Consider the following 24,497-nt stretch of genomic DNA (forward strand, 5'->3'; position numbering starts at 1 on the left):
ACACCGGGAGCAGCCAAAGTGAAGCCTCCTAGAGGGAACAGGAAGTGTTACATCTGCGACAGTGCTCAGCACATGGCAAAAGAGTGCCCCCAGAGGCTCCACAAGCACACTGCAGCCTCAGCAACAGTAACAGAAGCAGTTCAGCAGAGAGAACCACAGCAGGGAAGCGACGAAGTCTGGCTGGAAGCAGAGCCACTGGGGCCCAGCCAGACGAGTCAGTGAAGCAGTCCCCAGGAATCTTACAGCCCACAGACCCCCTCCCGCCCAAACCAGTGGTGCAGCTCACCGCAGCACTCCAGCTTCCCAATGGGCTCACCATGGAAGTTCCTATTACCATTGACTCTGGTAGCAATGCAGACTTTATAGGAGTGGATTTCATCAAGCAACATAGCATAGCGCTCCTGCCTGCCACGATGCCCCTAAAAGTAGTGACAGTCGATGGAAGAGAATTGCTGGGGGGACAGGTGGTACAGCAAACGCCGCCAATGGTGATGCGAATTGGAAATCACCGCGAAGTCATCAGCTTCAATGTCACCCACCTGTCAGACACGCCCATAGTATTGGGCATGAGCTGGTTGGACAGGCACAGCCCGGCATTGGCATGGTACCAGCGTAAATTGACCTTCAGCTCCTCCTACTGCGCAAAACATTGCATCATGACTAACCAGGAAGACGAGGGGCAAGAGGATGACCCACAGCTACAACTGGGCATGCTGCAAGCGGTACCCGACAAGTACAAGGCGTTTTTGGAGGTCTTCTGTGAGAAGGAAGCGGACAAGCTGCCTCCCCACAGACCCAACAACTGCAAGATTGACCTCCTGCCGGGGGCGACACTGCCGACGGGAAAACTGTATTCCATGTCTGAAGACGAACTGCAAGAGCTCCGGGAGTTCATAGATCACAACTTGAAGCGGGGATTCATCCGGGAATCCAAAGCAGTGGGGGGCAGTCCTATGAATATAGGGTTATGCCGTTCAGTTTACAAAATGGCTCCCACTGCTTCCAAGCCTTCATGCATCACGTGTTAGCGGGGCTCCTCTACAAGAAGTGCGTCTGCTTCCTGGACGACATTCTGATCTTCTCGGAATCGCAGGAGGCTCACGAGAGAGATGTCAAGGAAGTCCTGCAAAGACTACGGGAGCACAGGCTTTACGCCAAACTGGAGAAGTGCCAGTTCGACATGACGGAGGTGGATTTCCTGGGCTACAAGCTGCCCGACAAGGGAATCGCCATGGACAGCGCCAAGGTACGCTCGGTACTGGACTGGAAAAGCCTGCGCAATCGGAAGGAGGTCCAGAAGTTTGTCGGCTTTGCCAACTTTTATCGCAAGTTTATCAAGGGTTTCGCTATGCAGACAGCGGCCATCACGGACACCCTCAGCTCCAAGAAGAAGAAGTTCATCTGGACGGAGCAGGCGGAGCAGTCCTTTCAGAAACTCAAGCGTCTCTTCGCTTCCGAAGAACAACTGCTACATGTGAACCCCAGCAAACCCATGAGGGTTGAGACGGATGCCTCTGATAGAGCCGTGGGGGCAGTCCTGTTGCAGCAAGACCCGCAAGGGGATTGGAGGCCGTGTGCTTTCTACTCCAGGAAACTCAGCAAGTCGGAGCAGAACTACACCATCTGGGACAGAGAGTTGCTGGCCATTCATGCAGCCTTCAAGGCATGGCGGCACTTCCTCATTGGAGCCAAACACACAGTGCAGGTTCGCACGGACCATAAGAACCTGGAGTACTGGCGCACGGCGCGGTTCCTGAACCAGAGACACATCCGCTGGGTGGAGTTCTTTGCAGATTTCGACTTCAGGATAGAATATATCCCCGGAGACAACAACATCATGGCTGATGCGCTATCCAGGAAGCCGCAGTATCTGGAGGAAGCAGCACCGGTAGCGGCCAAACACATTTTCGCACCTAAGGCGTGGGCATGTGCTTCGGCCACCGTGGACCTTGAAGCAATACGGCGCGAGCTTCGAACGGATTCCTTCGCACGATCCAAGATGGAGGAGGTGCGCAGCGGCGGAGTGAAGGACGAGGAGTTCCAGATACGCGATGGACTGCTCCTCCGCAAAGGGGCCATCTACGCAAAGGGGCCGGCAGGACTGTTGGAACCGCTACAGACCCCATCCGAACCGTGGGAGAGGGTGGCCTTGGACTTTGTCACTGATCTGCCCAGCTCGAGGGGCAAAACAGCAGTACTCGTGGTAGTCGACATGTTCACCAAGATGGCGCACTTCATTCCTTGCGCGAAGGTGGCCACAGCGGAACAGACAGCCAAGCTGTTCATAGACCACGTGTTCAAGGTGCACGGCCTGCCACGGTCTATCCTGTCCGACCGGGGGCGCCAGTTCATCTCGAGTTTCTGGCAGAAGCTGATGGGGATCCTGAACGTCAAGGTCAACCTAGCGTCGGCAAGACACCCGCAGACCAACGGACAAGCGGAGAGGGTCAACGCCATCATGCAGCAGTACCTGAGATGCTACGTGAACCAGCAGCCCTCGACCTGGGTGGATTACCTACCGCTGGCCGAGTTTGCCTACAACAACACCAAACACGTGTCTACGGGGGTGGCACCATTTTTCGCCAACAATGGGCGACATCCCAGGACCTTCCCGGGCTTAGAGAAGGAGGGGGAAGGGGAGCCGCAGGGAGCAGAGGCATTGGGAGAGGAGTTACAGGAGGTCCATGAACAGTTCAGAAGGCAGTTGGAGCTAGCAAACACGTGTACAAGATGCAGGCAGACAGACACAGGAGAGTTGGGGAGGACATACGGGTAGGGGACTGGGTCTGGTTAGCAGCCCAGGCAGTGCTGGCCAGATCCTTAGCTAAGAAGAAGCTCGGACACAAGCAGCTAGGCCCTTACCTAGTCGAGGCACAGATCAACCCAGTGGCCTTCCGGTTGACATTACCGGAGGGATCCAGAATGCACCCGGTCTTTCATAGATCAGTGCTCACGCCCTACAAGGCACCTCACAGGTTTCAGGCGCCAGGGACAGCTCCTAGCCCGCTTATAGATGCACCCACGACAGGGGGGTCACCGAGGGCGGAGCCGCTCAAGGAGGTCACGGAGATTTTGGACTCAAGATGGGGGGAAGAGGGGGTTGAATATCTCCTCGCCAGGGAAGGTACCCCGGCCAGCGCCAACAGCTGGGTACCGTACTATGCGGTGGAGGAGCATTACCTCAAAGACGAGTTCCACGCACTCTTCCCACACAGGCCCATGCCGGAGGGTTATTTCGACGAATATCTTTTCACACCCACACTTTCAGCCAGATGAGGACACGGTGCCGGAGACTAGCTCCCCAGAGGGGTCCCTCTCAGGGTTTGGCACAGGCGGCTCTGCTGCCTCCGCTGCCAGAGCCTCTACCGCCTGGGCCCTTGCCGCTACCGCCGTCATAGCCCTTACCACCTTGGCCACTGCCAGTGTCGCTGGTGCCTCTGCAGCCTGAGCCTCTATTGCCTGGGCCTCTGCCGGCGCCGCTAGTGCCGGCCTCCGCAGCCCGAACCTCTACCGCCTGGGCCTCTGCCAGTGCCGCTCGTGCCTCCACAGCCTGAGCCTCTGCCACCGGGGTCCCTGTCGCTGCTGCTGGTGCCTCCGCCGTCAGAACCTCTACCCCCAGTTCCTCTGGCGCTGGTGCCTCCACAGCCTGAGCCTCCACAGCCTGAGCCTCTACCGCCTGGGCCTCTGCCACTACCGCTGGTGCCTCTGCAGCCCAAGCCTTTACCGCCTGGGCCTCTGGCTCTGGTGCCTCCACTTCCCAAGTCTCTACCGCCTGGGCCTATGCCACCTCAACCAAGGCCGCCTGCGCCACTGCTGCTGCCGCTGGTGCCTCCATTGCCCGAATCTGTACCACCTGAGGTTCTGCCGCTGGTGCCTCCGCCGTCAGATCCTCTACCGCCTGGGCCTCTGGCGGTGCCGCTGTTACCTCCGCAGCCTAAGCCTCTACTGCCTGGGCCTCTGCCACTGCCGCTGGTCCCTCCGCCACCAGAGCCTCTACTGCCTGGGCCCTTGCCGCTGGTGCTTCTGCCTCCACAGCCTCTACCGCCTGGGCCTCTGCCAGTGCCGCTGGTGACTCCGCAGCCCAAGCCTCTACTGCCTGGGCCCTTGCCGCTGGTACTTCCGCCGCCAGAGCCTCTACTGCCTGGGCCGTTGCCGCTGGTGCCTCCGCAGCCTGAGCCTCTAAGGCCTGGGCTTCTGCTAGTGCCGCTGCTGCCTCCGCCGCCAGAGCCTCTACCGCCTGGGCCCTTGCCGCTGCCGCTGGTGCTTCTGCAGTCATAGCCTTTACCACCTTGGCCACTGCCAGTGTCGCTGGTGCCTCTGCCACCAGAGCCTCTACTGCCTGGACCCTTGACGCTGACGCTGGTGCTTCCGCCGCCAGGGCCTCTACTACCTGGGCCCTTGCCACTGGTGCTTCCGCCTCCACAGCCTCTACTGCCTGGGCCTCTGCCGATTCCGCTGGTGCCTCCGCAGCCTGAGCCTCTACCGCCTGGGCCCTTGCCGCTGCCGCTGCTGCTTCCGCCGCAAGAGCCACTACTGCCTGGGCCTCTGCCACTGCTGCTGGTGCCTCCACAGCCCAAGCCTTTACCGCCTGGGCCTCTGGCACTGGTGCATCCACTTCCCAAGTCTCTTCCGTCTGGGCCTATGCCGCCTCAGCCAAGGCCGCCTGCGCCACTGCTGCTGCCGCTGGTGCCTCCGTTGCTCGAATCTGTACCACCTGAGCTTCTGCCGCTTGTGCCTCCGCCATCAGATCCTCTACCGCCTGGGCCTCTGCCACTGCCACTGGTGACTCCGCAGCCCGAACCTCTACCACCTGGGCCTCTGCCGTTGCCGCTGGTGCCTCCGCCGCCATTGCCTCTGCCACCTGGGTCTTGGTAGCTGCTGCTGGTGCCTCTGCCGTCAGAGCCTCTACCGCCTGGTCCTCTGCCACTGGTGCCTCTGCCGCCAGAGCCACTACCGCCTGGGCCCTTGCTGCTTCCGTTGGTGCTTCCGCCGCTAGAGCCTCTACTGCCTGGGCCTCTGCCATTGGTGCCTCCACAGCCCGAGCCTCTACTGCCTGGTCTCTGCCACTGCCGCTGGTGCCTCCTCACCGCGAGCATCTACTCCCTGGGACCCTGCCGGTGCCATTGGTGCCTCCACAGCCTGAGCCTCTACCGCCTGTGCCTCTGTCACTGCCACTGGTGCCTCTGCCGCCAGAGCCTCTACCACCTGGGTCTCTGTAGTTGCTGTTGGTGCCTCCGCCATCAGAGCCTCTACCGCCTGGTCCTCTGCCGCTGGTGCCTCTGCTTCCAGAGTTTGTGTCGCCTCAGCCAATGCCATCTGCGACACTGCTGCTGATGCTGGTGCTTCCGTTGCACGTATCTGTACCACCTGAGCATCTGCCGCTGCCACTGGTGCCTCCGCCGCCTGAGCCTGTACCGCCTGGGCCTTTGCTGCTGCCGCTGTTTCCTCAGCAGTCTCAGCCTCTACCGCCTGGGCCTTTGCCGCTGCCACTGGTGCTTCCGCCGCCAGAGCCTATACCACCTGTGCCGCTGCCAGTGCCGCTGGTGCCTCTACCGCCTGAGCCTCTACCGCCTGGGCCTCTGCCACTGCCGCTGGTGCCTCCGCAGCCCGAGCCTTTACCGCCTAGGCCTCTGGCGCTGTTGCCTCCACTTCCCAAGTTTCTACCGCCTGGGCCTATGCCGCCTCAGCCAAGCCCGCCTGCGCCACTGCTGCTGCCGCTGGTGCCTCCATTGCCCGAATCTGTACCACCTGAGCTTCTGCCGCTGGTGCCTCTGCCGTCAAATCCTCTACCGCCAAGGCTTCTGCCGGTGCCGCAGGTCCCTCCACAGGCTCAGCCTCTACCGCCTGGGCCTCTGCCACTGCCGCTGGTGCCTCCGCAGCCCGAACCTCTACTGCCTGGGCCTCTGCCATTGCCACTGGTGCCTCCGCCGCCATCGCCTCTGCCACCTGGGTCTCGGTAGCTGCTGCTGGTGCCTCTGCCGTCAAAGCCTCTACCACCTGGTTCTCTGCCGCTGCCACTGCCGCTTCCACCGCCAGAGTCTCTACTGCCTGGGCCTCTGCCGCTGGTGCCTCCGCCGCCAGAGCCTCTACCGGCTGGCCCGCTGCCGCTGCCGCTGATACCTCCGCCACCAGAGCCACTACCGCCTGGGCCCTTGCTGCTTCCGCTGGTACTTCCGCCGCCAGAGCCTCTACTGCCTGGGCCTCTGCCATTGGTGCCTCCCCAGCCCGAGCCTCTACTGCCTGGCCTCTGCCGCTGCCGCTGGTGCCTCCCCAGCGCGAGCATCTACTCCCTGGGCCTCTGCTGGTGCCATTGCAATAGTTACTGTATAATAACTGCAATTATTGCAATAATGGGAACCATCATTGTAGTACTAATGGTGATCATTACTGCGATAATAATGGCAATCGTTATTTTATGCAATTATTTTTGTAATAATACCTGCCACCATTATTGTAATAACTGCGACGGTTATTGTAATAATTGAAATTATTATTCGAGCCAGCCCCAAATGTTTCTAGGCAGAAATAAGAATAAAGCCACTCAAAAGAAGAGGAGCCCCAGAGCCACATCGCAAGATGCTTTTATTGGCGAAAAATAATTCTGCTTTCCTCATTCCTCTGCGCACGTCTTCATCCGCTGCTCTGTTTGGCCACCGGCTGCTCGTCTTGCTCCTCGGCGATGGTGAGGCGGATGCCTTTCCCGCGAGGCAGCAAGATCCATGGCTTGTTTCCTTGGACGGAGCGATAAGAGGCACCTATTATTATTATTATTATTATTATTATTATTACTATTATTATTATTATTATTATTGAAAGGGGCTCAGGAACAGAGGCACAGGGAGGAGAGGAGATGGAGAGCGAGGGGGAGGAATCCGAGGGGAGCATAGGAGAAGAGGACAGTGGACCGAGGGATTCCATGAGCCTCTCCAGCGAATCGGAAGATTCACAGAAGGGGGCGCCAGTGGCCAGGGGTAGGGGGTTCCCAAGGGGAACGCCCCAGGAGCAAGGGGGCAGCAGGGACTCCCAGAGCAGTAGCTGGAAATCAGGACCAGCTTCCCCACCAGAGCAGAGTGGGGGGGAAGAGTCCCAAGGATCGGGGCCAGTGCATTCCCCACCAGGGAGAGAAGATAAGGCAGGGCTGACCACGCCTCCATCAGAAAGTCGGACAACGGAAGAGAGGTCAGATCCGGCCAGTGTCCCGGAAGAGGGAAGCAGTGACCGAAGTAGTGTAACGGTTAGGAGAAAGGTCACTGGGTTGGCGCGAGAGGCAAGTTCAAATGTACAGGAGCGCGGGACAGCAGAGAATGAGGATTGGGAACCGGTTCCTAAAGCCCGCAGGAGGCAGGGGGAGGAGCTAAGCGACTCAGCGTCGGAAGAGTCCAGAAAGGGCAATGCCCCAGCGGGCAGGAGGACCCAGAGGAGGAGAGAGCAGCGGAAAAGGTGGAGCAGGGCTAGGATCTTAAACTGGTGTCAGAGGGGAGGAGACTCAGACGGGACTTCGCCGATCTAGGGTTTAAGACGTAGGGCTGCACGCTGTGGCTTTGAAATGGAAACTGAACTTCAATAAAGACTTTTGTACATTACTACAGCCTAGCGTTGGTCCTCTGTGAGCTGGGACCTAGAGGCAGTTCTGACACATACATATGTGGTGGACATGCGAGGAGGTCAAGAAATTATGGAATTTGATTTACAACGAATTAAAAAAAATATTCAAGTACACATTCCCTAAAAAGCCAGAGGTATCATTGGAGAAGAAATAAGGAAAGAAGATAAAACCCTGTTTCAATATTCAACAGCAGCGGCCAGAATATTAATTGCAAGAAACTGGAAAAGCACAAATATACCAACGGTGAGGGATTGGCAAACAAAATTATTTGAATTTGTCGAATTGGCACAAATGACGCAAAAAATTAGAAATCAAAAAAATACAAAGTTAATTGATGATTGGAATAAATTTATGGTCTATATTGAAGGAAATTATAGAAACATACCAACTGTCAGGGACTCAGCGGGAGCGCAGGGAGGAGAGGAGATGGAGAGCGAGGGGGAGCAATCCGAGGGCAGCGTAGGAGAAGATGACAGCAGCCCGATAGATTCCATGAGCCTCTCCAGCGAATCGGAAGATTCACAGAAGGGGGCGCCGATGGGCAGGGCAAGGGGGGACCCAAGGGGGACACCCCAGAAGCAAGGGGCCAGCGGGGACTCCCAGAGCAGCAGTTGGAAATCAGGACCAGCTTCCCCACCAGAGCGTAGTGGGGGGGGAGGAGTCCCAGGTATCAGAGCCCACATATGTACCACCAGCGAGAGAAGATGAGTCAGGGTTGGCCACGCCTCCATCGGAGAGCGAGGGAACGGTCAAGAGGAAAGCTGCAGGCTGGGCGCGCGTGCCAAGTTCAAATGTACAGGCGAGCGGCACAGAAGGTAGCCCGGATAGGGAACCAGGTCCTAAAGCCCGCCGGAAGGAGGGGGAAGAATCATCAGGGTCAGCGTCAGAGGAGTCCAGAAAGGATGAAACCCTAGCGGGCAGGAGGGCCCAGAGGAGAAAGGAACTTAGGAAGAGGTGGAGCAAGGCGAGAGTCTTAAACTGGTGTGGAAGGGGAGGAGACTCAGACGGGACTTCGCCGGTCTAAGGTCGAGATGTAGAGCTGCGCGCTGCGGCTTTAAAATGGAAACTGAACCTCAATAAAGACTTTGGTACATAACTACAGCCTAGCGTTGGTCCTCTGTGAGCTGGGACCTGGAGGCAGCTCTGACACCTGTGCTCCCGCAGTCTCTGCAGGACCTCCTTGACGTCTCTCTCGTGAGCCTCCTGCGATTCCGAGAAGATCAGGATGTCGTCCAGGAAGCAGACGCACTTCTTGTAGAGGAGTCCCGCTAACACGTGGTGCATGAAGGCTTGGAAACAATGGGAGCCATTTTGCAAACCAAACGGCATAACTCGATATACATAGGTGCCTAAAGGCGTGAACATGGCCGTCTTCCACTCATCGCCCTCCCGCATGCGTATAAGGTTGTAGGCCCCTCGAAGATCCAACTTGGTGAAGATGCGTCCTTTCCTCACCGTCGCGAGCAGGTCGTCGATCTTCGGCATGGGGAATGCTGTGGGCTTTGTCCTGGAATTGATGATTCTATAATCAACTACCAACCTCCGTTGGGGCCTGTCTTTCTTCTTCACGAAAAACACGGGACTGCCCCCCACTGCTTTGGATTCTTGGATGAATCCCCGCTTCAAATTGTGATCTATGAACTCCCTGAGTTCTTGCAGCTCGTCTTCCGACATGGAATACAGTTTTCCAGTCGGCAGAGTCACCCCCGGCAGGTCAATCTTGCTTTCGTAGGGCCTGTGGGGAGGCAGCTTGTCCACTTCCTTCTTGCAGAAGACTTCCAAAAACGCCTTGTACTTGTTGGGTACCGCTTGCAGCATGCCTAAGTGTAGCCGTGGTTCATCCTCTTGCCCCTCATCTTCCTGGCTGGGTAGGATGCAGTGTTCTGCGCAGTAGGAGGAGCAGAAGGTCAATTGACGCTGGTATCATGGTAATGCCGGGCTGTGCCTATCCAGCCAACTCATGCCCAACACTATGGGCGTGTCCGACAGGTGGGTGACGTTGAAGCTGATGACCTTGCGGTGATTTCCAATTTGCATCACCATTGGCGGTGTTTGCTGTACCACCTGTCCTCCCAGTAGCTCTCTGCCATCGACCGTGACGACGTTTAGGGGCATCGTGGCTGGTAGGAGCGCTATGCGATGTTGCTTGATGAAATCCACTCCTACAAAGTCTGCATTACTACCACAGTCAATGGTAATAGGGACTTCCAGGGTGAGTCCATTGGGCAGCTGGAGCGATGCGGTGAGTTGCACCACTGGTTTGGGCGGGAGGGGGTCTGTGGGCTGTAAAATCTCTGGGGGCTGCTTCACTGACTCGCCTGGCTGGGCCCCAGTGCCTCTGCCTCCAACCAGGCTTCGTCGTTTCCCTGCAGCTGTTCCCCCTGCTGAACTGCTCCCCTTACTGTTGCTGAGGCTGCAGTTTGCCTCTGGAGCCTCTGGGGACACTCTTTGGCCATGTGCTGTGCACTGTCACAGATATAACACTTCCTGTTCCCTCTAGGAACCTTCGTCTTGACTGCTCCTGGTGTTTGGGCTCTGGTTGCTGTCTGAGCCCTGGCACCACCTATCTCCATCGGCTCTTCTCCCCCCCCCCCCCAGTGGAGGCGTGGATTGCGCGCGCGCTGTCTCTCTAGGTAGGAAAGGAGTTGTTCTGGCTGGTGTGCGTCCCATACGTCCCTCATCCCTGCTCCAAGGACGTTCTTCCAGGCGCACCCCTATCGCCAGCACTCTTTGGATGACTTCTGTGGTGCTGTTGGGTTTTTCCCCCCTCACCAGCTCATCTTTCACTGTCCCATTCAGCCCCTCCCAGAACAGATCCCTGACGGCAGCGGAGTCCTTCTCCCAGCCCAGCACATTTACTAATGCAAAAAAGCGGGAGTGATATTGTCTCACAGTGGCTTTGCCCTGCTTCAGCCCATGCATTTCCCTCCTGGTCACATCCACATCTACCGTTGATTTAAAGCAATCGTCCATAGCCTTGATAAAGGCTTTAGAATCTTGGGGGGCGGGGTCATTTTCGCGCCATAAATTGCGCAGCCACGATTTTGCTTCCCCATGCAGATGCGTTATTATGAAGCCTACTTTCTCCTCCTCATCTCTAAAGTCTTTCCGAAGCAAATTGAGCGTGAAAACTATGTCTGCTCTGAAGTTAGGATACTGCTGCAGGCTCCCTCCCCTCTTCCCGAGGCCGACTCCCTCCGGCTTGGGTCCTGGCATCCCCTCTTTGCCCAAACGTTCCAACCTGGTTTGCAGATCCTGGCAGAGCGCTGTTGCTTCTTCCTCTCTCTTTCTGGAAGCTGCTACTTCTGTGTAAAGCGCCGAGACTGCTTCTTGCAGCTGCTTCACCTTGTCCTCTGTGGTCATCTTTGCCGATTTTCGTGAGCTCGCAAAACACCAAGTTTTGCACCTCGCTGCGCCAACTCACGCTGCGAGGGTTCAATGGAGCTGCCCGAGGTCCCAGCTCACAAAGGACCAACGCCAGTTCTTGTTATATACAAAAGTCTTTATTGAAGATCAGTTTCGATTTCAAAGCCGTGGCGCGCAGCTCTACGTCTTTAACCCTAGACCGCTGAAGCTCCGTCTGAATCTCCTCCCCCCAGACACCTGTTTAAGACTCTAGCCTTGCTCCACCTCTTCCTTTGCTCTTTCCTCCTCTGGGTCCTTCTGCCCGCTGGGGTGTCGCCCTTTCTGGACTCTTCTGATGCTGATTCCCCGGATTCTTCCCCCTGCTTCCGGCGGGCTTTAGGACCTGGTTCCCAATTCGGGCTTTCTGCTGTCCCGCACGCCTGTACATTTGAACTTGGCGCGTGCGTCCAGCCGGCCACCTTTCTCCTGACCGTTACACTGCTCCTGTCACTGCTTCCCCCTTCAGGGGGCTAGTTGGATCTGACTTCCCCTCCGTTCCCTCACACTGCGATGGAGGCGTGGTCAGCCCTGACTCATCTTCTCTCCCTACTGGAGGGGACGCTGGCCCTGATACATGGGACTCTTCCCCCCCACTACGCTCTGGTGGGGAAACTGGTCCTGATTTCCAGCTGCTGCTTTGGGAGTCTCCGCTGGCCCCTTGCTTCTGGTGCATCCCCCCTGGGACCCCCCTTGCCCTGGCCATCGGCGCCCCCTTCTGGGAATCTCCTGAATCGCTGGAGAAGCTCATGTCATCTCTCGGGCCACTGTCATACTCCCCTACACTGCCCTCAGATTCTTCCCCTTCGCTCTCCGTTTCCTCTCTCCCCTGTGCCTCTGCTCCTGAGCCCCTGACAAATGTTAACTCAGTTAAAAGTTCTTTAGATAGCCACCCTGGCTTCTTTAGGCACCTTCCATGTTTCCGTCTCATTGGTATTGCCTGAAGTTGTGCTTTTACTATCTCCCTCTTAACAAACTCCCAGCCATCATGAACTCCCTTTCCTTTTAGTATTACTGTCCATGGATCTCACCCAGCACTTCCCTAAGTTTTATGAAGTCGGCTTTCTTAAAGTCAAGAAATTGAGTCCTAGTATGCTTGGCTGCTCCTTTCCGCTGTATAGTAAACTTCAGAAGAGCATGATCACTTGCGCCTAATGATCCTTCCACTTCTACCCCACTAACCAGGTCATCAACATTGGTTAGGACCAGATCTAAAATGGCTGTTCCTCTTGTTGCTTCTCCCACTTTCTGGACAACGAAGTTGTCTTCAAGGCCAGTGAGGAATCTGTTTGACCTTATGCTCTTGGCTGAGTTTGACATCCAGCAAATATCCGGGTAATTACTATTTTCTCCCTTCTTTTGCATACTTGGCCATCTGTTCCAGGAAGGCTTCATCTATGTCCTCCGTTTGGCTTGGGGATCTATAGTAAACTCCCGCAGAGGCTCGGGCTGCGGAGGAAGCAGTGGCAGCGGCAGAGGACCAGGCAGTAAAGGCTGTTGAGGGGGAACCACAAGTGTCAAGGGCCCAGGCAGTAGAGGCTCTGGCGGTGGAAGCACCAGCGGCGATGGCAATGGCCCAGGCAGTAGAGGCTCTGGCTGCGGAAGCATCAGCGGCAGCGGCAAGGGCCCAGGTCACAGAGGCTCTGGTGGCGGAGGCACCAGCGGCAGAGGCCCAGGCAGTAGAGGCTCAGGCGGTGGCAGCACCAGCGGCACCGGCAGAGGCCCAAGCGATAGAGGCTCTGGCGGCGCAGGCACGAGCGTAAGCGGCAAGGGCCCAGGTGGTAGATACTCAGGCTGAGGAGGCACCAGCGGCACCGGCAGAGGCCCAAGCGGTAGAGGCTTTGGCATCGCAGGCACCAGCAGCACCGGCAGAGCCCCAGGCAGTAGAGGCTCAGGCTGCGGAGGCAGCAGAGGCAGAGGCGGTAGAGGCTCTGGCGTCAGAAGCAACAGCGGCATCGGCGGAAGCACCAGTGGCAAGGGCCCAGGCAGTAGAGGCTCTAGCAGCGGAAGCACCAGCGGCGGCGGCGGCAAGGGCCTAGGCAGTAGGGGCTCTGGCCGTGGAAGCATCAGCGGCAGCGGCAAGGGCCGAGGTCGTAGAGGCTCTCGCGGCGGAGGCACCAGCGGCAGAGGCCCAGGCAGTAGAGGCTCAGGCGGTGGCGGCACCAGCGGCACCGGCAGAGGCCCAAGCGATAGAGGCTCTGGCGGCGCAGGCACGAGCGTAAGCGGCAAGGGCCCAGGTGGTAGATACTCAGGCTGAGGAGGCACCAGCAGCACCGGCAGAGGCCCAAGCGGTAGAGGCTTTGGCATCGCAGGCACCAGCAGCACCGGCAGAGCCCCAGGCAGTAGAGGCTCAGGCTGCGGAGGCAGCAGAGGCATAGGCGGTAGAGGCTCTGGCGTCAGAAGCAACAGCGGCATCGGCGGAAGCACCAGTGGCAAGGGCCCAGACAGTAGAGGCTCTAGCAGCGGAAGCACCAGCGGCGGCGGCGGCAAGGGCCTAGGCAGTAGGGGCTCTGGCCGTGGAAGCATCAGCGGCAGCGGCAAGGGCCGAGGTCGTAGAGGCTCTCGCGGCGGAGGCACCAGCGGCAGTGGCAGAAGCCCAGTCGGTAGAGGCTCAGGCTACGGAGGCACCAGCGGCAGCGGGAGATGCAATGGTGGTAGAGGCTCGGGCTGCGGAGGCACCAGCGGCAGCGGCAAGGCCCCAGGCAGTAGAGGCTCTGGTGGCGGAGTCACCAGCGGCACCGGCAGGGCCCCAGACGGTAGAGGCTCAGGCTGTGGAGGAACAAGCGGCACCGGCAGAGGCCCAGGCGGTAGAGATTCGGGCTGTGGAGGAACCAGTGGTAGCGGTAGAGGCCCAGGCGGTAGAGACTGTTGAGGCGGAACCACCAGCGGCAAGGGCCCAAGCAGTAGAGACTCTGGTGGCGCAAGCACCAGCGGCGGTGGCAAGGGCCCAGGTCGTAGAGGCTCTGGTGGCGGAGGCACCAGCGGTGGTGGCAGAGGGCCAGTCGGTAGAGGCTCAGGCTGCGGAGGTACCAGCGACAGTCGTAGAGGCAATGGGGGTAGAGGCTCGGGCTGCGGAGGCACCAGCGGCAGCAGGAGAGACCCGAGCGGTAAAGGCTCGGGCTGCGGAGGCACCAACGGCACCGGCAGAGGCCCAACTCGTAGAGGCTCTGGCAGTTGAGGCACCAGCTGCAGCGGCAAGGGCCCAGGCGGTAGAGGCTCAGGCTGCAGAGGCACCAGCGGCAGCGGCAGAGGCCGAGGCGGTAGAGGATCTGGCTGAGGAGGCACCAGCGGCAGCGGCAGAGGACCAGGCGGTAGAGACTCTGGCGGCAGAGGCACCAGCAGCAGCAAGAGATCCAGGTGGCAGAGGCTCTGGCGGCGGAGGCACCAGCCTCAGTGGCAGAGGCACAGTTGGTAGAGGCTCAGGCTGCAGAGGCTCTGGCTGCGGAAGCATCAGCTTCAGCAGCAGCGGCAAGGGCCCAGGTCGTAGAGGCTCTGGCGGCGGAGGCACCAGCGGCAGTGGTAGGCAATGGCGGTAGAGGCTCTAGCCGCGGAAGCAGCAGAGGCAGCGGCAAGGGCCCAGGCGGTAGAGGCTCAGGGTGAGGAGTTACCAGCGCCAGCAGCAGAGGGCCAGGTTCAGGCTGTGGAGGCACCAATGGCAGATGCCCAGGCAGTACAGGCTCTGGCAGCGCAAGTACCAGCGGCAGCGGCAAGGGCCCAGGGGGTCCAGACTAGGGACTGGAGGCACTAGCGCCAGAGGACCAGGCGGTAGAGGCTCGGGCTGCGGAGGCACCAGCAGCAGAGGCCCAGGCAGTAGAGGCTCTGTCGGCAGAGGCAGCAGTTGCAGCGGCAAGGGCCCAGGCAGTAGAGGCTCAGGCTGTGGAGGCACCAGCTGCAGCTACAGAGACCCAGGTGGCAGAGGCTCTGGCGTCGGAGGCACAAGTGGCAGTGGCAGAGGCCCAGGCGGTAGAGGCTCAGGCTGCGGAGGCAGCAGCGGCACCGGTAGAGGCCCAGGTGGTAAAGGCTGTGGTGGCGGAAGCACCAACGGCAGCGGCAAGGGCCCAGGCGGTAGAGGCTCTGGTGGCAGAGGCAGCAGCGGCAGAGGCAGAGGCAGAGGTGGTAGAGACTCAGGCTGCGGTGGCAGCAGCGGCACCAGTAGAGGCCAAGGCAGTAGAGGCTCCGTCTGCGGAGGCACCATCGGCAGCGGCATAGGCCGAAGCAGTAGAGGCTCTGGCGGTGGAAGCAACAGCGGTATCGGCAAGGGCACAGGCGGTAGAGGTTTGCGGCAGCAGCGGCAGTGGCAGAGGCAGAGGTGGTAGAGACTCAGGCTCCAGAGGCGGTAGAGGCTGTGGAGGGGGAAGCACCAGCAGTAAGGGCCCAGGCAGTAGAGGCTCGGGTGGCAGAGGCACCAGCGGCACCGGCAGAGGCCCAGGCGGTAGAGGCTCGGGCTGCGGAGGAACCAGTGGCACCGGCAGAGGCCCAAGCGGTAGAGGCTCTGGCGGCGCAGGCACGAGCGTAAGCGGCAAGGGCCCAGGCGGTAGAGACTCAGGCTGAGGAGGCACCAGTGGCACCGGCAGAGGCCCAGGCAGTAGAGGCTCAGGCTGCAGAGGCACCAGCGACACCGGCAGAGGCCCAGGTGGTAAAGGCTGTGGCGACGGAAGCACCAGCGGCAGCGGCAAGGGCCCAGGCGGTAGAGGCTCTGGCGGCGGAGGGAGCAGCGGCAGAGGCAGAGGCGGTAGAGACTCTGCCTGCGGAGGCAGCAGTGGCACCGGTAGAGGCCAAGTCAGTAGAGGCTCGGGCTGCGGAGGCAGCAGCGGCAGAGGCCCAGGCAGTAGAGGCTATGGCGGCGGAAGCACCAGCGGCAGCGGCAAGGTCCCAGGCGGTAGAGGCTTGGGCTGCGGAGTCACCAGCGGCAGCAGCAGAGGCCTAGGCGGTAGAGGCGGCGGAAGCACCAGCGGCAGTGGGAAGGGCCCAGGCGGTAGAGGCTCTGGTGGCGGAGGCAGCAGTGGTAGTGGCAGAGGCCCAGGCGGTAGAGACTCAGGCTGCGGAGGCACCACCTGCAACGGCAAGGGCCCAGGCGGTAGAGGCTCAGGCTACGGAGGCACCAGTGGCACCAGCAGAGGTCCAAGCGGTAGAGGCTCTGGCGGCGTAGCAACCAGCGTCACCGGCAGGGGCCCAGGCATTAAAGGCTCAGGCTCCAGAGGCACCAGCGACACCGGTACAGGCCCAGGTGGTAAAGGCTGTGGCGGCGGAAGCACCAGCGGCAGTGGCAGAGGCCCAGGCGGTAGAGGCTAAGGCTGCGGAGGCACCAGCGGCAGCGGCCCAGGCAGTAGAGGCTCTGGCGGTGGAAGCACCAGCGGCAGCGGCAGAGGACCAGGCGGTAGAGGATCTGACGGTGGAGGCACCAGCAGCAGCGACGGACCCAGGTGGCAGAGGCTCTGGTTGTGGAGGCAACAGCGGCAGCAGCACAGGCCCAGGCGGAAGAGTCTCAGGCGGCGGAGGCACCAGCAGCAGTGGCAGAGGTCCAGACAGAAGAGGCTCAGGTGGCGGCAGAGGCTCAGGTGGTACAGATTTGGGCAACAGAGGCACCACCAGCAGCAGCAGTGGTGCAGGCGGCATTGGCTGTGGCAGTAGTGGCCGAGGCAGTAGAGACTCTGGAAGTGGAGGCACCAGCACCTCTACTGGTGGTAGAGGTTCTGACGGCGGAGGCACCAGCAGCAGCGACAGAGACCCCGGCGGCAGAGGTTCTGGCGGCGCAGGCACCAGCGGCAGTGCCAGAGGCCCAGGTGGCCAAGGCTCTGGCGGCGGAGGCAACAGCGGCAGCAGCAAAGGCCAAGTCAGTAGAGGCTCAGGCTGCGGAGGCAGCAGCGGCAGAGGCCCAGGCAGTAGAGGCTCTGGCGGCGGAAGCACCAGCGGCAGCGGCAAGGTCCCAGGCGGTAGAGGCTTGGGCTGCGGAGTCACCAGCGGCAGCAGCAGAGGCCTAGGCGGTAGAGGCGGCGGAAGCACCAGCGGCAGCGGGAAGGGCCCAGGCGGTAGAGGCTCTGGTGGCGGAGGCAGCAGTGGTAGTGGCAGAGGCCCAGGCGGTAGAGACTCAGGCTGCGGAGGCACCACCTGCAACGGCAAGGGCCCAGGCGGTAGAGGCTCAGGCTACGGAGGCACCAGTGGCACCAGCAGAGGTCCAAGCGGTAGAGGCTCTGGCGGCGTAGCGACCAGCGTCACCGGCAGGGGCCCAGGCATTAAAGGCTCAGGCTCCAGAGGCACCAGCGACACCGGTAGAGGCCCAGGCAGTAGAGGCTCTGGCGGTGGAAGCACCAGCGGCAGCACCAGAGGAACTGGCGGTAGAGGTTCTGACGGCGGAGGCACCAGCAGCAGCGACAGAGACCCCGGCGGCAGAGGTTCTGGCGGCGCAGGCACCAGTGGCAGTGCCAGAGGCCCAGGTGGCCAAGGCTCTGGCGGCGGAGGCAACAGCGGCAGCAGCAAAGGCCCAGGCGGTAGAGGCTTTGGCGGCGGAAGCACCAGCGGCAGCGGCAGAGGACCAGGCGGAGGAGGCTCTGGCGGCGGAAGCACCAGCGGCAGCAGCAGCGACAGAGACCCGGCGGCAGAGGCTCTTGCGGTGCAGGCACCAGCGGCACTGCCAAAGGCCCAGGAGGTAGAGGCTCTGGCGGCGGAGGCACCAGCGGCAGTGGCAGAGGCCCAGGTGGTAGAGGCTCAGGCTGTGGAGGCACCAGCGGCACTGGCTGAGGTCCAGGCAGTAGATGCTCAGGCTGTGGAGGCACGAGCGGCACTGGCAGAGGCCCAGGCGGTAGAGGTTCAGGCCGCGGAGGCAGGCACCAGCGGCACTGGCAGAGGCCCAGGCAGTAGAGGCTCAGGCTGCAGAGGCACCAGCGACACTGGCAGTGGACAAGGTGGTAAAGGCTATGACGGCGGAAGCGGCAGCGGCAAAGGCCCAGGCGGTAGAGGCTGTGGAGGCGGAAGCACCAGCGGCAAGGGCCCAGGCTGTAGGGGCTCTGGTAGTGGAGGCACCAGTGGCAGTGGCAGAGGCCCAGGCGGTAGAGGCTCAGGCTGCGGAGGCACCAGCGACACCGGCAGAGGTCCAGGCAGTAGATGCTCAGGCTGTGGAGGCACGAGCGGCACTGGCAAAGGCCCAGGCAGTAGAGGTTCGGGCCACGGAGGCAGGCACCAGCGGCACTGGCAGAGGCCCAGGCAGTAGAGGCTCAGGCTGCAGAGGCACCAGCGACACTGGCAGTGGCCAAGGTCGTAAAGGCTATGACGGCAGAAGCGGCAGCGGCAAAGGCCCAGGCGGTAGAGGCTGTGGAGGTGGAAGCACCAGCGGCAAGGGCCCAGGCAGTATGGGCTCTGGTAGTGGAGGCACCAGCGGCAGTGGCAGAGGCCCAGGTGGTAGAGGCTCAGGCTGCGGAGGCAGCAGCGGCACTGGTAGAGGTCCAGGCGGTAGAGGCTCAGGCTGCAGAGGCACCAGCGACACTGGCAGAGGCCCAGGTGGTAGAGGCTGTGGCCGGGAAGCACCAGCGGCAATGGCAAGGGCCCAGGCGGTAGAGGCTCTGGCAGCGGAGGCAGCAGCGGCAGAGGCGGTAGAGACTCAGGCTCTGGAGGCAGCAGTGGCACCGGTAGAGGCTTGGGCTGCGGAGTTACCAGCGGCAGCAGCAGAGGAATAGGCGGTAGAGGCGGCGGAAGCACCAGCGCAGCGGGAAGGGCCCAGGCGGTAGAGGCTCTGGCGGCGGAGGCAGCAGTGGCAGAGGCCCAGGCAGTAGAGGCTCAGGCTGCGGAGGCACCAGCGACACCGGCAGAGGCCCAGGTGGTAGAGGCTGTGGCCGGGAAGCACCAGCGGCAATGGCAAGGGCCCAGGCGGTAGAGGCTCTGGTGGCGGAGGCAGCAGCGGCAGAGGCAGAGGCGGTAGAGACTCAGGCTGCGGAGGCAGTAGTAGCACCGGTAGAGGCAAAGGCAGTAGAGGCTCGGGCTGCGGAGGCAGCAGCGGCAGAGGCCCAGGCAGTAGAGGCTCTGGCGGCGGAAGCACCAGCGGCAGCGGCAAGGGCCCAGGCGGTAGAGGCTTGGGCTGCGGGGTCACCAACAGCATCAGCAGAGGCCTAGGCGGTAGAGGCGGCGGAAGCACCAGCGGCAGCGGGAACGGCCCAGGCGGTAGAGGCTCTGGCGGCGGAGGCAGCAGTGGTAGTGGCAGAGGCCCAGGCGGTAGAGACTCAGGCTGCGGAGGCACCAGCTGCAGCGGCAAGGGCCCAGGCGGTAGAGGCTCAGGCGGCGGAGGCACCAGTGGCACTGGCAGAGGCCCAAGTGGTAGAGGCTCTGGCAGCGCAGGCACCAGCGTCACCGGCAGGGGCCCAGGCAGTAAAGGCTCAGGCTCCAGAGGCACCAGCGACACCTTTAGAGGCCCAGGTGGTAAAGGCTGTGGCGGCGGAAGCACCAGCGGCAGGGGTAAGGGCCCAGGCAGTAGAGGCTCTGGCAGCGAAGGCAGCAGCAGCACCGGTAGAGGCCAAACCAGTAGAGGCTCGGGCTGCGGAGGCACCAGCGGCTGCGGCAGAGGACCAGGCGGTAGAGGCTCTGACGGCAGAGGCACCACCAGCAGCTACAGAGATCCAGGAGGCAGAGGCTCTGGCGGCGGAGGCACCAGCCGCAGTGGTAGAGGCTCAGTCCGTAGAGGCTCAGGCTGCGGAGGCATCAGCGGCACCGACAGAGGCCCAGGCGGTAGAGGCTCGGGCTGTGGAGGCACCATCGGCACCGGCAGAGGCCCAGGCGGTAGAGGCTCGGGCTGCGGAGGCAGCAGCTGCAGTGGCAGAGGCAGCAGCTGCAGTGGCAGAGGCAGCAGCTGCAGTGGCAGAGGCAGAGGCAGAGGTGGTAGAGAGTCAGGCTGCAGAGGCACCAGCGACACCGGTAGAGGCCCAGGTGGTAAAGGCTGTGGCGGCGAAGGCAGCAGTGGCAGAGGCAGAGGCGGTAGAGACTCAGGCTGCGGAGACACCAGCGGCAGAGGCGGTAGAGGCTCTGGAGGCGGAAGCACCAGCGGCAAGGGCCCAAGGAGTAGAGGCTCTGGTGGTGAAGGCACCAGCAGCACCGGCAGAAGCCCAGGCGGTAGAGGTTCAGGCTGTGGAGACACCAGTGCATGTAATGCCTTAAGAGAGAATATTATGAAAATGATTTACAGGTGGTACATGACCCCAGTCAAGCTTGCAAAAAATTATCATTTGCCCGATAACAAATGCTGGAAATGTAAAGAGTCTGAAGGTACATTCTTTCACCTTTGGTGGACGTGCCCAAGGAATAAGGCTTTCTGGGAAATGATTTATAATGAAATGAAAAAGGTATTTGTCAGAGCTGCCTACAGGGCCCAGCTCACAGAGGACCAACGCTAGGCTGTAGTTATGTACAAAAGTCTTTATTGAGATTCAGTTTCCATTTTAAAGCCGCAGCGTGCAGCTCTACGTCTCGACCTTAGACCGGCGAAGTCCCGTCTGAGTCTCCTCCCCTTCCACACCAGTTTAAGACCCTCGCCTTGCTCCACCTCTTCCTAAGTTCCTTTCTCCTCTGGGCCCTCCTGCCCGCTAGGGTCTCATCCTTCCTGGACTCCTCTGACGCTGACCCTGACGATTCTTGCCCCTCCTTCCGGCGGGCTTTAGGACCTGGTTCCCTATCCGGGCTACCTTCTGTGCCGCTCGCCTGTACCTTTGAACTTGGCGCACGCGCCCAGCCTGCAACCTTCCTCTTGACTGTTAACTCGCTCTCCGATGGAGGCGTGGTCAACCCTGACTCATCTTCTCTCGCTGGTGGTGCATATGTGGGCTCTGACACCTGGAACTCCTCCCCCCCACTACGCTCTGGTGGGGAAGCTGGTCCTGATTTCCAACTGCTGCTCTGGGAGTCCCCGCTGGCCCCTTGCTTCTGGGGTGTCCCCCTTGGGTCGCCCCTTGCCCTGCCCATCGGCGCCCCCTTCTGTGAATCTTCCAATTCGCTGGAGAGGCTCATGGAATCTATCGGGCTGCTGTCATATTCTCCTACGCTACCCTCGGATTGCTCCCCCTCGCTCTCCATCTCCTCTCCTCCCTGCGCTCCTGCTGAGTCCCTGACAGTATTTAAGTATACCTTCTGGAAGAAACCAGAGGCCTTTCTCCTGGGCATGGTCGGCCAATGGTGCCAAAGAAGGACAGAACATTCTTTATGTATGCGACAACAGCAGCAAGAATACTCATCGCAAAATATTGGATCTACCCACTCTAGAAGAATGGCAGATGAAGATGATCGACTACATGGGACTGGCGGAAATGTTATGTTGTTATGTATTAACCATGAAAATCTTAACAAATATTTATTATTTAAAAAAAAGAGACACCAGTGCCACCGGCAGAGGCCCAGGCGGTAGAGGCTCAGGGTCAGGAGTTACCAGCGCCGGCTCAGGGTGAGGAGTTACCAGCGCCAGCGGCAGAGGGACATGTGGTAGAGGCTTGGGCTGTGGAGGCACCAACGGCAGAGGCCCAGGCGGTAGAGGCTGTTGAGGCGGAACCACCAGCGGCAAGGGCCCAAGCAGTAGAGGGTCTGGCGGCGCAAGCACCAGGGGCGGTGGCAAGGGCCCAGGCAGTAGAGGCTTTGGCCACGGAAGCATCAGCGGCAGCGGCAAGGGCCCAGGCGGTAGAGGCTCTGGCGGCGCAGGCACCAGCGGCACCGACAGAGGCCCAGGCGGTAGAGGCTTGGGCTGCGGAGGCAGCAGTGGCAGGGGCCCAGGCGGAAGAGGCGCAGGCTGTGGAGACACCAGCGGTGTTGGCAGAGGCCCAAGCTGTAGAGGCTCAGGCTGAAGAGGCACCAGCGACCCTGATAGAGGCCCAGGTGGTAAAGGCTGTGGCAGCGGAAGCAGCAGCGGCGGTAGCAAGGCCCAGGCAGTAGAGGCTCGGCCTGCGGGGGAACCAGTGGCAGCAGCAGAGGCCCAGGCGGTAGAGGCTGTTGAGGCAGAACCACCAGCAGCAGCAGCCCAGGCAGTAGAGGCTCTGGCGGCGGAAGCACCAGCGGCGGTGGCAAGGGCCCAGGTAGAGGCTCTGGCCACGGAAGCAGCAGCGGCAAGGGCCTAGGCGGTAGAGGCTCTGGTGGCGGAGACACCAGCGGCAGTGGCAGGGGCCCAGGGGGTAGAGGCTCAGGCTGTGGAGGCACCAGCGGCACCAGCAGAGGCCCAGGGAGTAGATGCTCGCGCTGAGGAGGCACCAGCGGCAGCGGCAGAGACCCAGGCGGTAGAGGCTCAGGGTGAGGAGTTACCAGCGGCAGAGGGACATGTGGTAGAGGCTCAGGCTGTGGAGGCACCAATGGCAGATGCCCAGGCAGTAGAGGCTCTGGCGGCGGAAGTACCAGCGACACTGGCAGTGGCCATGGTGGTAAAGGCTATGAGGGCGGAAGCACCAGCGGCAGCGGCATGGGCCCAGGCGGTAGAGGCTCTGGCAGCGGAGGCAGCAGCGGCACCAGTAAAGGCCCAGGCGGTAGAGGCTCAGGCTGCGGAGGCACCAGCGGCAGCGGCCCAGGCAGTAGAGGCTCTGGCGGTGGAAGCACCAGCGGCAGCGGCAGAGGACCAGGCGGTAGAGGATCTGGCTGAGGAGGCACCATCAACAGCTACCGAGACCCAGGTGACAGAGGCGATGGCGGCGGAGGCACCAGCGGCAATGGCTGAAGCCCAGGCGGTAGAGGTTCAGGTTGTGGAGTCACCAGCGGCAGTGGCAGAGGCCTAGGCGGTAGACGCTCAGGCTGTGGAGGAACCAGTGGCAGTGGTAGAGGCCCAGGCTGTATAGGGACTGGCGGCGGAAGCAACAGCGGCAGCGGTAAGGGCCCTGGCAGTAGAGGCTCTGGCGGCAAGCCACCAGCGGTAGTTGCAGAGGCCCAGGCGTTAGTTGCTCCGGCTGCGGAGGCACCAGAGGTACTGGCAGAGGCCCAGGCGGTAGAGGCTCAGGCTGCAGAGGCACCAGCTGCAGCGGCAAAAGCTCAGGTGGTACAGATTTGGCCAATGGGGGCACTAGCGAGAGCAGCAGTGACGCAGGCGGCATTGGCTGAGGCGGTAGAGGCACAGGCGGTCGAGACTCGGGAAGTGGAGGCACCAACGGCAGAGGACCAGGCAGTGGAGGCTCTGACGGCGGAGGCACCAGCAGCAGCTACAGAGACCCAGGTGGCAGAGGCTCTGGCGGACGAGCCACCAGCGGCAGTTGCAGAGGCCCAGGCGGTAGAGGCTCTGGCGACGGAACCACCAGTGGCAGCGGCAGAGGCCCAGGAGGTAGAGTCTCAGGCGGCGGAGGCACCAGCGGCAGTGGCAGAGGTCCAGACGGAAGAGGCTCAGGTGGCGGAGGCGGCAGCGGCGGCAGCGGCAGAGGCTTAGGTGGTACAGATTCGAGCAACGGAGGCAGCAGCGGCACCGGCAGAGGCCAAGGCAGTAGAGGCTCTGGCGGCGGAAGCAACAGCGGCCTCGGAAAGCGCCCAGTCCGTAGAGGCTTGGGCTGCGGAGTCACCAGCGGCAGCAGCAGAGGCTTAGGTGGTACAGATTCGGGCAACGGAGGCAGCAGCAGCATCGGCAGAGGCCAAGGCAGTAGAGGCTCTGGCGGCGGAAGCAACAGCGGCCTCGGCAAGCACCCAGGCCGTAGAGGCTGTGGCGGCGGAAGCACCAGCAGCAGCAGGAAGAGCCCAGGCGGTAGAGGCGGTGGTGGGGGAGGCACCAGCGGCAATGGCAGAGGCCCAGGCGGTAGAGGTTCGGGCAGCGGAGTAACCAGCCGCACCGGTAGAGGCCAAGGCAGTAAAGGCTCAGGCTGCGGAGGCACCAGCAGCAGTGGCAGAGGCCCAGGAGATAGAGGCTCAGGCTGTGGAGGTACCAGTGACACCAGCAGAGGCAGAGGTGGTAGAGACTCAAGCTCCAGAGGCACCAGCGACACTGGTAGAGGCCCAGGTGGTAAAGGCTGTGGCCGCAGAAGCACCAGCGGCAGCGGCAAGAGCCCAGGCGGTAGAGGCTCTGGCGGCGAAGGCAGCAGTGGCAGTGGCAGAGGCGGTAGAGATTCGGGCTGCGGAGGCAGCAGCGGCACCGGTAGAGGCCAAGGCAGTAGAGCCTCGGGCTACGGAGGCACCAGCAGGAGCGGCAGAGGCTGAGGCAGTAGAGGCTCTGGCGGCGGAAGCAACAGCGACATCGGCAAAGGCCCAGGCAGTAGAGGCTTGGGCTGCGGAGTCACCAGCGGCAGCGGCATAGGCTGTAGTGGCTGTGGAGGCGGAAGCACCAGCGGCAAGGGCCCAAGGAGTAGAGGCTCTGGTGGCGGAGGCACCAGCGGCACCGGCAGAAGCCCAGGCGGTAGAGGTTCAGGCTGTGGAGGCACCAGCGCCACCGGCAGAGGCCCAGGCGGTAGAGGCTCGGGCTGCAGAGGAACCAGTGGCAGCGGCAGAGGCCAAGGGAGTAGCTGCTCGCTCTCAGAGCTGCACGAGGTCCCAGCTCACAAAGGACCAACACCAGTTCGTTGTTATATAC

At 61.4% G+C, this 24,497-nt stretch overlaps 1 protein-coding gene across 1 annotated transcript in view; it reads right to left on the bottom strand.

Moving 5' to 3' along the window:
- Positions 1–7,340: 7,340 nt before the first annotated feature.
- Positions 7,341–24,497, bottom strand: part of THOP1 (thimet oligopeptidase 1) — a 285,623-nt gene continuing 268,466 nt past the window's right edge. The window contains exon 14 of the mRNA XM_079960605.1: positions 7,341–7,351. The gene's annotated coding sequence lies outside the window, so the exon portion shown is untranslated. The remainder of the gene's footprint in view (positions 7,352–24,497) is intronic.

The sequence above is a fragment of the Podarcis cretensis genome, assembly GCF_951804945.1.
Source record: "Podarcis cretensis genome assembly, chromosome: 18".
Classification (NCBI taxonomy): Eukaryota; Metazoa; Chordata; class Lepidosauria; order Squamata; family Lacertidae; genus Podarcis; species Podarcis cretensis.